Source organism: Sturnus vulgaris, chromosome 6 (assembly GCF_052056855.1).
Source record: "Sturnus vulgaris isolate bStuVul1 chromosome 6, bStuVul1.hap1, whole genome shotgun sequence".
Classification (NCBI taxonomy): domain Eukaryota; kingdom Metazoa; phylum Chordata; class Aves; order Passeriformes; family Sturnidae; genus Sturnus; species Sturnus vulgaris.
In genome coordinates, this window is record NC_142248.1 from 18,742,094 (window position 1) to 18,755,931 (window position 13,838).

The 13,838-nt window shown below is 36.4% G+C and overlaps 1 long non-coding RNA gene across 2 annotated transcripts in view; it reads right to left on the minus strand.

Moving 5' to 3' along the window:
* LOC106861509 (uncharacterized) overlaps positions 1-13,838 on the minus strand; it is a 228,744-nt gene that overhangs the window by 5,342 nt on the left and 209,564 nt on the right. For both annotated transcript variants that reach the window (XR_015804530.1, XR_015804519.1), the window contains one exon: positions 3,886-4,046. This is a non-coding gene — a long non-coding RNA (uncharacterized LOC106861509). The remainder of the gene's footprint in view (positions 1-3,885; positions 4,047-13,838) is intronic.

The following is a 13,838-nucleotide window of genomic DNA, read 5'->3' on the forward strand; positions in this document are numbered from 1 at the left end:
CCAATCATAAACTCATTTTCTAAAGTAAATATCACTGACATATTAGGATGCATTACATTCTTGTACTGTATTTGGCTGAGACAGAGCTAATTTTCTTCACAGTAGCTAACACAGGGCCGTGTTTCGGATTTATGACCAAAGCAGCTCTAATAATTCAGGGGTGCTTTAGCTGCTGCTGAGCAGGGCTTACACAGCTTCAAAACCTTCTCAGTTTCTCCCTCCTCACTACCAGCAAGAAGGTTGAGGGTGTACATGAAGCACCTGAGAGGGGAGAGAGCTGGGACTGATGACTGCAGATGACCCAAGAGATATTCCAAAATGTGTGGCATCATCCTCAGTACATAGAGCTGGGGGAAGGATGATGGACAGGGGCACACTCAGAGTGGTGGTGTTTAAGTGTGGGATGTCTGAACACCTGCCTGCACATGAGAAATGGTGAATTAATTTCTTATTTTGTTTTCCTGCACGTGCAGACTTCACTTTATTTATTAAGCCATCTTGATATCAGCGCAGAGGTTTTCTCTCTTTTCTCTTCCAGTTCTCTCCCCCAGCCCTGCACAGGGGATGTGAGTGAGCAGCTGTGGGGGTTTAGCTGCTGGTTGGAGTTAAAACACAACAATTCTTTACATCTGTTAGCTGGACAATAATTTTTACACCTGAATTATGTCTGGCAAAGAAACAGAACTTTTTATTTCATCTTCAGTGAGTAGTTCACTTTTCTCTTTGAGTCCTGTGGCACCGTGCACTCTATCTAGGTGAGTGTGATGGCTGACTTGAAGGGGTCTTTTGCTTCATTTATGGCCCATGCAAAATCCCATGGTAGAGGACCAGGTAAGGCATATAAAGCCCCTTCTATCTTACATAATAAAACATAAATCATGCATATTGAGCCACTGCATATCCGCTTACAAAATATTTTCATGGCTGTCTTAATTGCTAAGTAAAATAATTTCAAAATTTTCTAAACCGGTATATTAAATATCACAAAAATGGCTTCAAGAAGAAGAAAATTTTTAAATCAACCACTTACAAAAGGCTATGGATTTGTTCCTTAGTGCAGAATGTAGCTTATGAAATATTCTGAGCATATGATGGTGAAAAGTCTAGATAGATGTTTCTCATTGCATAGTTTCCAATGAGGATCTTTTAGCAAGAGCATATTATAACATTTCCTTTGGCTAGGAATGCAACATAAAGTATGCTTACTAACCCCAGTGACAAGTGAAGTGCAAGGACAGAAGCCTGGTGCAGTCATGTCACCACAACAGAACATCTGTTCTCTTTTATTTCCACTTTCAAATATGAAGTAGTTGTGTTTAGCAGGTAGGCTAGAATGAATTCCTTATATCTGTGCATTCGTGAGTTTGGGTTTTTGTGTTTATTTTAGTTTCTGTAAATTGCTTATTTAAGTCTTTATAAAGGCAAAAAAATAGCTGTAAATGCTGATCATAAGGTCAAGGTGCAAAATGCCTCAACGCAGCTCCTCTGAAAGGAGACCCCTTTTTCACCTATTGACACTTCTAAGATAAATAACCAAATAGCTTTCAAAACTTTCCAATTTATAAACATCAATTGCCTAAACCATCCATAAAACAAGAATTATATTAATCACTTTTTCTACGCTCCTTTGACAAATTGGGAGCTTTAGACTTCTGTATCAGTCTTAAGATTTATGAAACTTTATTAGATGCATAAAGAACAAGGAGAATGAGCCTTTATTAAGAATTTATCTGTATACCAAATGAATAATTTCTTCTGCATTTACTAACATGAATAAGGAGGAATTTTAGAAAAAGGCCCCAAATAATTGAGATTTTATGACAATAAGAGAAAAGAAAATTAAGTTACTGAAAAAATTAGAGTGAGACTCAGAGTAGACTTTAGGAAGTAGATAGCTACTTAGTGAAAGATGCTTCATAAATTTAAGAGAGTTCAAGTGAGGAAAGCATGTAGGAATTGTAAGATACCAATATATATTCTCTTCAGAAATCATATTGGTAAGACAAGGTAATGAAAACACAAGATAAGTTCACTAATACAAGTAGATCAGACTAAATTGAAAATAAAGTTTTAAAAGTTCCTAAAATGTCATTATGATGGCCAGGAATGTGCTACACTTTCTCTTCAAGTTCATTCTGATTACTGTGTTAACCAGTGATTAATCATGGGAAACTGTTAAAATCTCGTAATGCAACAATCTGGAACCAAATTTTATGTCAGCCAAGAAAGAACTGGATACACAGACTCTCCATGACAAAAACTCTGGGAACACTTCCTGTTTCAAGAAACCAGATGAATTCTCTCACTGAATTTAAATAATGGAAAAGCTTAAGTGTGTACTGCATCTTGCTTTACACTAAAAGAAAAAACTTACTTACTAAAGAGAAGGAAAATATAGAAGAGCCATAAGTAACCAAGAATGGGTAAATGCAAATTATGCAGGTTTTAGGCTGTGGCTGTAGAAGTATTAGCTACACGACTGTGAAAAAGGATGCAAATAAATGTCAGTAGTGTGCACATGAAACTACAAATAGCTGTATTTTCTGACTGTGACCTTCCTGCTTTCAGTGATAACTATGATATTCCTTTACTTCAGTGGCTTTAGTGTGGCTTCATGAAGATTCTGTAAAGATAATAAATGCAGTCTTGTCCTAGGCATGAAGTACAAAAACCAGAAAGGCAGGCAATTATTGAATAATCTTTGCTTAAATAACATCTTACTAAATAATAGCTCAACCTCTTAAACATACAAGCAGCATTCCACAACCTAGTGGACAGACTGATGTTTCACCTTATTATGCTGTAAAGAATGATATTTATCAATGATGAAAAAGGTTGAGTTTTCAGCATGAAAACATTTACAGAATTACAGAATCAATTAGGTTGGAAAAGACCTCTGAGATCATTGAGTCCAACCTATGACCTAACACCACCTTGTCAGACCATGGCACTGAGTGTCATGTCCAGTCTCTTCTTAAATACCTCCAGGGATGACGACTCCATCACCTCCCTGGCAGCACACTCAATGCCTAATCACTCTTTTTGTGAAGAGCTTCTTCCTAATGTCCAGTAAAACTTCAACACAGCTTGAGACTGTGTCCTCTTGTTCTGTCCTGGTTGCCTGGGAGAAGAGACCAACCCCACCTGGCTATACCTTCCTTTCAGGGAGTTGCAGAGAGTGATAATGTCTCCCCTGAGCCTCCTCTTCTCCATGCTAAGCTCCAGCTCCCTCAGCCACTCAGCCATGAGTACTCCTTGTGCCCCAGATCCTCCTTGCTGCCCTTCTCTGGACACATTTCAGAATTTCAACATCTTTCTAAAACTGGGGGGCCCAGAGCCAGACACAGCTCAAAGTGTGGCCTCACCAGTGCAGACTAGAGAGGAAGAGTCACTTCTCTGCTCCTGCTGCCCACACTATTTATTGCTGATACTGTCCAGGATGCCATTGGCCTTCTTGGCCACGTGGGCACACTGCTGGGTTATGTCCAGCTGCTGTCAATAAATACCCCCAGGTCCTTTTCTGCCTGGCCCCTGTCCAGCCACTCAGTCTGCAGCCTGTAGTGCTGCACAGCGTCATTGTGTCCAAAGTGCAAGACCTGGCCCTTGGTCTTGCTAAAGCCCTCATTGTTAGATTCAGCCCATTGATCCTGCCTGTCCAGGTCCCTCTGCAGAGCCCTCCTACCCTCCAATAGATCAAACTTTTCCCCCATCTCAGTCATCTGCAAATTTGCTAAGGTAGGCTTGATCCCCTCATCCAGATCATCAGCAAGGATCAGGTCTGGACCCAGCACTGATGCCCGGGTGACTGGCCAACTGGATACAGCACCATTCACCATCCTTTGGGCCCAGCCATCCAGCCAGCTCTCAATCCAATGAAGGGCTCACCTGTCCAAGCCATGGGCTGCCACTTTTCCCAGGAGAGTTCTGTGAGACACAATGTCAAAGGCTTTGCTGAAGTTCAGGTAGACACATCCACAGCCTTTCCCTCATCCACCAGGCAGTTAACGAGTGAATGTTAGTGATCACATTTTCTATTCCTTATGTTGCTATTCCAAGTAAAAAAAGAACAGAATAAAAAGTAGAAGATATAACATTTAAAGTTTTCTTTTCGGCATAAGCCAGGCAGATCAGAATTATCTGTCTCATCCAACTATAAAAAAGTAATTCATAGAGTAACAGAAAAACTGAAAGCAGAAACCTACTTATGTGTCCTGACTCATTATTAAACAGGTTGATATGTACCAAATACTGAATATATCATAAAAGAAAAACAATTGAAAAAAGAATACATTTTGAGAAGTTAGACCTTTGAAAAAGAGAAAAGAGGGAAAAAATTGCCTATATTTGCTGCTCCTAATAGAACAATGAAATGTGGAAACAATGTCTTTGACAATGTCTCAGATTCACACTGGATTTAGAATTTTTCTGTTGGCCCGGAGCCACTGAATAGTATACAGATATAAAACATTGGTGAGTACTGGATGTCTGAGAACCATGTATATATAATATGCTGTATGTCAATTCCAGGACACAACCCCTATATTTTATGCTGAAAGCCAAGCCTGCACCACCTGATTTCCATACACGACTTTTGAGACAATAAATTATATTTTTAGGGCCACAGTGTGAATGAAAGGCTGTACCTCCATGTTTGCAAACACCCTGAGGGAAGATCAATCCATTCAAAGCCTTTCTTTTTTTTTTTTTTTTGTCTAAAATGCAATAGTAATGGTAAATAATAATGATAATCATGATAATAAAAAGGGAAAAATCAGAAGTCATGCACAATACTATTACTCATCACCTGGTGACCAATGCCAGACTTCCCTTCCCAAACCCAGACTGGCCACCCTTCTCGTAACTCCCCTCAGTTATATATTGGACATGAAGTTCTGTGGTGTGCAATATCCCTTTGGTCAGTTCAGGGCACCCATCCCATCTATGCTTGCCCCCAGTTTCTTTTGTGAACCTCCTCATTGGCAGAGAAAGAGACAAGGGAAAAAAATGTCCTTGGCTTAGGATAAAGATGATTTAGCAAAAATATCACCATTCCCATTCTGAATCCAAAACAGCACTGCAGCAGCTACTGGGGAGAAGTTACCTCTACCCTAGGACAACAACAAAGATTGGCTTTAGTGAGATTGTAAGCCCCAACACAGGTTATTCAGTTATTTTTCCATCAAGACTAAATTTCAATTAAGATTTTAAGACTTGTGCAAGTATTCATCTCTACTTGCACAGATTTCCTTTTCTCTGATCTGCACAACCCACACCTGAAATGAGATGGAGCCCAGGGTCCAGGATGTGGGTGGAGGCTCTGGGTGGGGCTTGTCAGGACCATTAGTATCTTCAGTACTGCCCGTCACCTTATTTTTTATAATAATTATGCCTCCAGCTGCAAAAAGACCAAGAAAAATCACTAATAAGTATATATATTTTATAAAAAATAAAGTATTACAGGAAAATATTGTGCTGGCTTAGTGTCAGGCAGTAGGAATATAGGCAAAATCTGATAGGTAGTGGCTGACCACCTGATTTCTTTTTTCTTATATAGGAATACTGATTTGATTAAGAGAGCTTCATCTCCCACACAGGAGATGAATGAAGACAAAATCTGATCTGTTTGACTAGAAGGGAAGCATTATACTGATTTTTATCTGCCCTTTTCCTAGAAATGAATACGTGATCGTGAGGAATCAGGTGCCCCTTATTCTGCTGGGTTTTTTTCTTAAAGTAATAAAATAATTCAGCATCCTTCTTTTTTCCTCTGAAAGTAAACGTATTGGTGAACCACTTCAAGAAATGCTAATCAACAGTGTGAGAAGCCTGGAAGATAGGACATTGACAGGCAAGGTACTATTACTAATTTATTTGTCTCTTTATGGTTCAGTTAGAGGAATATCTTAGGGAGTGCAGCACATGTCAGTGTTGTCAGATGTTACACGGTAGCTGTCATGGTTTTGACTGATGTACAAGCACTACCTGCTCATGTTTGCCCTTCCTTTCTGTGGAGTGCACACAGGTAAGACAGCTTGTTGGTAATTTTTATTTAATGCTTTCAGTATCTGCAGCTGCTCTTTTGTTGAAAGTTCTGACAATGAGAGATTCCACCCACCAAGATTCTCAAGATTTTCACTGCAAGGGTTTAATCATGTAAACAAGGTTTTCCTCTGGGTTTAGAATAAGACTCACATTGTTTTCTGATGCTTAGTGATCTTGGCTATAATTGTTTATGTTTTCATTTTTTAGGAAATATCAAAAGAAATGAAATAACAGAAATTAAGGGTGCAAATGGTTTAGCACTGCTCAAGAAAAGGTAATTTTCTTTTCAAAAGTTTTTTTTCTGAAATAGACATTTCCTAAGCCTCACCTTACACAGACAAACATGTCCTAATTTGAAGACTTCTATGCCAAAATAACTGCAACTATGTGTGCAGGGAGGTCTGACATTCACAGACTTTAATCCTCTCTCAGACACAATTGCTGGATAAAAAAGGAGGCACTGCATTCAGCGTGCATAACCAGATGAAGCCTTTAAACATGGCAAACATTTACTTCTTAACATAATAGAGCAAGAATCAAGAACAAGAATGCTTGTGAAAGAAGGGGGTCAAAAATAATCATAGGCTGGGAAGCCAAATAAGCTTCATGAATGACAGTTCAAGTTGTGGTGTAGTTGTTCCAGGAAACAAAAGGATGTTGCTCCTAGATGCAGAAGTGAAACCTTTTCAAAATGTAGAAAGTCATTCCAGACACTTCAGAAACTACAGAAAAAATTCAGCATTTAAGGCTATTTCTCCAGCACTGTCCAGCCAGTTAATCCTAGGAATTAAAGGAAATATCCATACTTTGAAAAATGTTTTAAAATATTTTTCTCTAGCTATGGAGTTTAATATGGAACAGAAATTCCCTTTTGCTGTATTTGTTCATGTTTTTCCCACTCTCCATCTTTTCATTTGAGCAACTGGTTCCACTCTTAGGCTAGAAAAGGCCAATGGAGCAGAGAGCAGATGGGCAGCATTTCTCACTGATCACTCATTTACTTCTTGAAAAGTTATAAATGGCAGTGTTGTGCAAAAGAAATTTTATTTCTTTTCCTCCAAGAGAGTTGAAAATTAATTTGTAACATAGCTCTTGGAAATAGTTTTCAAGGCTTTTATGTTTTTTGTTTAGTTGGGGGTTTTCTGGGTTTTAAAATTTTTTTCAAACTCTGTAATACTGGTTTTGTTATTTTGAGACCCTATTTGTCTCACCAGGAGCCACTTTTCATTCAAAGGAATGTGGTTTGGCCACATCTCTTCAAGGAATCATAACATCTCTGTGGTTTCTATGAAATCTAATGTTTTCAGGATATCTGCTCTGAAAATCGTGCATCCACAAGAACTGAAGCTCTCTGGCAATCCCTGGAGGTAAGCAAGTCTGCATTTTGAAGTGTGAGTAGGAACAGTGATGAAAACATGAAGATTTTTGAACCACGTGTATGCAACTCTATTGAAAAATTTATCCAGTCTCTGGGCTGCTTCTAATAGCAAAGTAGGATGAAAATGTGATTGGAAACATTCATAAATGAATATTAATAAAAGGATGAATAATATCTGGAGTACTGGCAAAATTTGGAGCCACAGAAGAAGAAAAGACCAAGTTTTACCCAGAGTTATAGCTCTTGCAATGCAGAATGGATTTTTTTAATGCTAGCTCAATAATCTTAATTTAGTCTTAATTTTAAAGTATTGACTTAGCAGTCTGAATTTTCTTCCTTCAGGTATGAAAAGCAGAGTAATAGGATTACAATGTTTGAAGTAGAATTTAGTCTTGGTGTCGTTAATTCCTTTCAGAAATTTTATTGATTTTTATTTCTTAAAACCCAGGTAAGGGCCTGATTTTAATCTCTCACTAAGGCAGCAGTGCCTTCATTGGATCTTTGTTCTACAACAGCAGCTCAACAAGTGCTTACATTTCACTGAAGGAAATGCAGCATAAGGGTATGTTTACAGTTAAGCACAAAGTCACATATATTTGTGGAAGGAATGAATTTACATATATGCTTAAGTGCTTTGTTGAAATAAGGCCAGCACAATACATGTATGTAAAGATAACAGAATATAGGAGAAAATCCTCACCACACAGAAACTGAAACAAAACCTAAGTGTAGTGTAGCTTTACTGCAGGATGCAAGGGTAAAAACATAAACTGATAAACCATCCTTGGCAAATCTGTGTGAGCTTTATGTGTGTGTATCTCTTTTGGTGTCTTTGCTGTTGTAAGCTGCTAAGTACATATTGGTGTTCAGCTGAGTTGAAATTTAGAGTTACATACTTTGAAGGACCTTAATAAAGATGCCGTACTCTTTTAAATAACCTTTTATTAACAATAATGACAAAACCAACATTTTAAGATGAGAAACTCAGATATTTCAAAACTAATTTTTCATATTGAAGGGGAAATAGTAAATAAAATTTCCTTAAGCCATTGCTATTACTCTCATTAAATGTATTTTTTGTAATATTCCTAGGAGATCCTGATTACAAAAAATTTTAGAATGAAACAGTGTGACGGAAGCAAGAATGTGCTCCTTGTGTATATTCCCACCTTTCTAGTTCTACCTGGAATATGCTTGAGATTTTACAGGAGGACCAACCACTTGTTTTAAGGTTCAGTCACCAATGGCATCCAAAAAGCATAATTGTTTGTGTTCTGTGGCTTTTTCTGAAGCTTTTGGGTCTACAGACTTTGCCCATATTCTTATTTAAGTATTTCATCTCAGCAGATGGATATTTTTAAGTTAAGAGGGTGAAAAGTGATCCTAACTTAAAAATTGTATTCAGAGATAATATCTGGCTAGGTTACTTGATGATGACTAGAAATGCTAATCTTCAAACATAATATTTCTTATATTCTTAAAATCATAGAATATGCTAAACACAGTTCAACTTGCCCTTTCAGCTTTTTATCATAGTCCACCAGACATTCTGACTTGCTTTCTGCAGTTGTTTATACCAGTTTTAAATAGTAATCATAATTTTCTTTGACCTTTGATAATGAGGTTTTGATCATGAACACTTGTTGATCACTGCAAATGGAACCATGTATTTCAGGTAGTAATGGACTTTATCAGTAGCCAAGAAGACAGTAAACTCTCATTAGGCATGTAAATGCTATCAGTTAAAATTACTGAGATAGATCTTAGTGACATGTTTCACACCATTTTAAGTTCTTAGAGAGTCATGGAAATGGGCATGAGATGGGATCTGTGAAGGTGACCCAGAAGATGTCCTGTTCAAAGTGGAAGTGTCTTGGGTAAAGGCTTGGCTGCATTTTGTCTTAAATGCACTTTGAGACAAACCAGAGTGCTGGCCCCAGGGTCCTTCACATGCATCCACAGCAGTGAAGTCAGCACAAATACAGTGGCTGTTTTCAAATACTCATGGCTGGGGGGAATTAATGAAGAAACATAAGATCTTTTAGCTGTGTGAACTTATGGAATTACATTAAAATAATTTTCTCCTTTTTATTCTTATTTAAGTTTGATAGCTTTTAATGAAAAACTCAGAAACAAACAAAAAACTGGATCCAGAATCCAGCATGCTCTCTTTTAGCATGGAAGATTATTTAGTCATTGGTTTAATCAATCGAAGAGAAATAAATAATTGTTTGATCACTGAGAAATATTACATGGCATAACTCTTAATATATCTATTACTCTACTGAATGAAGAAAGACCATAGACAATGGCATGTGTTAAAACAAGGCTTCTCCATTAAAAATTATTATAAGTCACTTTATTACATCATTGTGCCCCCATTGCTTAAGTAAGAAACAGTCATGTTAAATCTTTGTTGACACTGAAATAAAATTACAGAAGAGCTGCACAGCTGCACATGCATTATAATGTTCTTTGAAGTAAAACATTTCATATCCAATCTTATTTTTCATAATGCACGTGAAAAAGTTTTAATGATAAACATTTTTTCTGGAAGTTGTCGGACTATTTTAATTTACTCATAATTAAATATTTCCTGAAAGCTAATGTTAACATTGTCAGGCAGAAGGTTATTTCTGTGGGGGAGGAGCAGTCCTGCAATCTGTCAGTAAGGTGTGTCTCAAGATAAAGGCTTGCAAAATTCTCCAAGAAAGGTGATACAACAGGTGAAAGCCTGACTGTAGTAACTGAAGTGCAATTCTTCTCAGTTTCCAATTGATCAGAAAGATTTCAGGTAGATTTCCCACCATGTCCTAGGGCACAAAACTTTTTGTCTGGATATTCAGAGTGATTTCTATTACTGCTGGCAAATTGATGTCCACTTTAAAGCCTAAGATGAATTTTAATGACATAAATAATGAAAAAGGAGAGAATTCAAGACAGGGCTAACATAATAGACTATTCTTTATTTGTAAAGCTCTTACTAGTATGTCTTATGAAGACATCTTCACAGCAGCACATTCATATCAGTTCAGAGATATAAATAATAATAACAACAACAATAATAATAGTAATAATAATAGTATTGAGGCCACTGTAGGGAAAATCCTGCTAATTCTAGTGCATGTAGCTTTCTCTGAGCATCTTCCAGCCTCACAGATAAGCTTATTTCTATTAAGATAAAGAGACTGTGATATCAGATCTTTGTTCTAAACCAGCAGCTGCTATGATTAGTGTGGGTTTTGCATATCAACATCATCCTGTATTAGAGGTATTTTTTTTATAATTCTTTTGATATATGTTCATCGGGAATATGTCCCTTGAGTCCTTTTCCAAGAGCATCCCATGTCAAGAGCTGCCAGGAATGCCACAGGCAAGGCAGCCACAGAGCTAGCAAATTCTGAGGAGAACAATATTAAAGCAATTCTCCTCCATTGGCACCAGGAAGCTAGAATTCAGAGAAGGCCATCTAAAATAATCAAAGGATTGAGAAATGAGACCTGTAAGCAATGTTAAGAGAGATAAACATACGTGGTTGAACTGGTTGAGTGGGAGGACAGGGAACATGAAAGCAATTTTATATAAAAACAGAGTGTAAAAATAGATATTCTAAAGGAAAAAAAATCTTGATTTAATTAACTGTAGCTTACAAAGGAGGAAGGAAGAGTCTAAAGCCTGCAGATCTACACAGGTGGTGCTATTAAAAGTAGAATTTGTTCACTGCAAACAGTATGGAAAATAATAATATATCATAAAACACAAAATAAAACCAAAAATGCACATTATCTACATAGGCATAAACCAAACACAGACACATGTATATAAGATAGATATATAAAATGTCAGATTATGGATTCTCAGGAATGCATTTTTTATTGTGTTTGGCATTATACCAAATTAATTTCTCTAAAAATATTGTATTGTTTGTCTTCTCTTATTTCTATTTACATAAAAAACTTGTCTTGTATTTCTTTATCATTGCTGAATACTCTACAGGTTTCTTTTTCTATTCTGTTAGAATTGCCCATGAGAAAAAAACCTTTGAGTTTAGTTAAAACTCATATATTGTTATTGTTTGGATATATGAATACAGTATGTGCAACAAACATTCAGTACTATCATTAATATAGAATGATGAAACCTGTATAACCTAAACTCTAGGATTAACCTATCATTTTGCATTTTGAAGACATTTTTTTCTGCTATATTTCATGGGGTTTAATGTCATCTTAATGTGCCAGATTATCATTTGATCAGTAACTGATTTTCAATTGATACAGCTTTCAGTAAAAGATAAAAAGGCAATTCTTATACATACTATTTTTATGCGTTAGGTTACCTTTTACAATGTTGTATAATGTTCACACCTAAACTGCAGAATAAGTCTATCAGTTAAAAATTGAAACCAATTTTTTAATTTATTTTCAATTAATTGTGATTACATGTGATTTTTATGATGTGAATTCAACTAAGAAGCTATTGAACATTATCTGTAAGCATTTAATATCTGAAATTCAGCATCAGTGGAAAACAGGTTTAACTAATTTTTTGCACATTACAATGAACAAAAGTTCTATCTCCTTAAAAGAGGTCCAGAATCTTTACTCTCCCTGAATATCTCCCAATGGTATCTGAAACATAGCTAGCACTCCCTATATGGAGATTAAATAAAATAAAATTTATCCTTATATATATATCAGATGGAGAACCTAAGACTCCCTTCAGGATCCATAAGTAATAGTCAAGAAACTACCTTCTGTGTATTAGGATTAAAAATGTAAAGAGATGTAAATACATAAGAAAGAAATTTGGTATTTTATGTAAGCAAAACTATATAAATCACATATAAGAATATACATGGAATTTTTAGAAATATTTATTTGGCCTGTTTCCAATATTTTAGTTGATCTTGCCTTGAAGAATTTGAATTGGTTTAAAAAAAAAATATCCAGAGTTGGTTCTTTATGTAAATTTCTGGCTGTAAGAGAGTACAAAGTAGTGACAGCATTATTTGTCAATGTCCTCCAGTGATTGTTAGCAATGCATTCTTGCACATATTGTTTCAGACAAAAAAATTAGTATTTTGCATTAGCAGAGGATAATTAGGCAATAAGATACAAAAGAGAGTAGGGTTATCATGAGATAAACACACACATGGGGTGTTATGAGGCACAGCCAAGTATCTGCAATCCCTCCAGGGTATGATTATCTCGTGATAACCGCACACCCTGGAGTTGCCTTATTGCTATTATAAAATATCTTTATTATAGGAAGAAATGCACATTTTTGTGCTGAAAGAAGACAAAGGTGGCAATTTAGAATGCTGAACAGCAGTTTCAGCTGAGCTGTGTGGTTTACACAGATTAATCTATCCCATTGGAATGCTTCCTCAGCCAAAAAAATGTTCCCTAAATCCAAGCAGTCATAATCTGTAGTGATGTGCAGCTATTTGGAGTATTTGACAAATTCCCTCCTTGGTTCTTATGCTGTTCATTTGACTGCAACATATGCACACAACAATATGAAGAGATGGAGGGGTGTGAACAGGACAATGAACATTCTGAACATTTGATAATATTTCTAAAGTCTGGATTCTTCCATTTCACTTTTATGCAAACTCTGTGTAAACTCTGGAAAGCTTCAGAGAGTTGAATAATGCATCTAAAGCTAATTGAAAACTATTAGGAGATAGAAGTTCCAAAGTGCAGACAATGTCAATAGAGCTTTAAAATCAGGGAAACTGATGAGCCAGGGAGAAGTGAGAAGCCCCTTCCAAGTGGTGTGGTTGTTTTTCTTCCAGGCAAAGAGAGGTGATGCCACAAGGGGAAAAGACAGCTGGATAAATACACACTGGCTTCTTTGTACAAAATTGGAGTTTTGCCCCTATCATCAGTGGACAAAGGCCATGAGAATACTTAGCACCAGTCCTATGCAGAATAGCTTTGTCCATGTGAATGGCCTCTCTGAATTTACAGCCTTGCTTCCTCTCTTTGTAGACACTATTTGGGAGCAAAAACAACTTGGTCAGGCTCAAGGTCGATGCTAACTGTTCTGATGACATGCTCAAAAGAAACAAATCTTGTCCCTATATCTGCATTTCAACAAGTGGTAGTTTACTTGTATATCCTGTTACTCACAAATTATTCATGAACAATTATGCCTAAGGATTTATTTCCATTCTGTCATTTAAGTATTTATGAAAATCATCATCATATTCCAGTGCAACAGAAAGAACTGCAGGGAGCATTCTGTTTCTGTAAGTTTGTATTATTATTGAACAAATTTTCGGAAGAAATAAGCATTGAAATAGCTTATAAATTGTGTGTTAAAACATAATCAATATTTGTATTCATGTTTGGGCATAAAAACACACAAAGAAAGCCTTGTAGAATTTATTTCTGCTTAGAAACTTGTACTT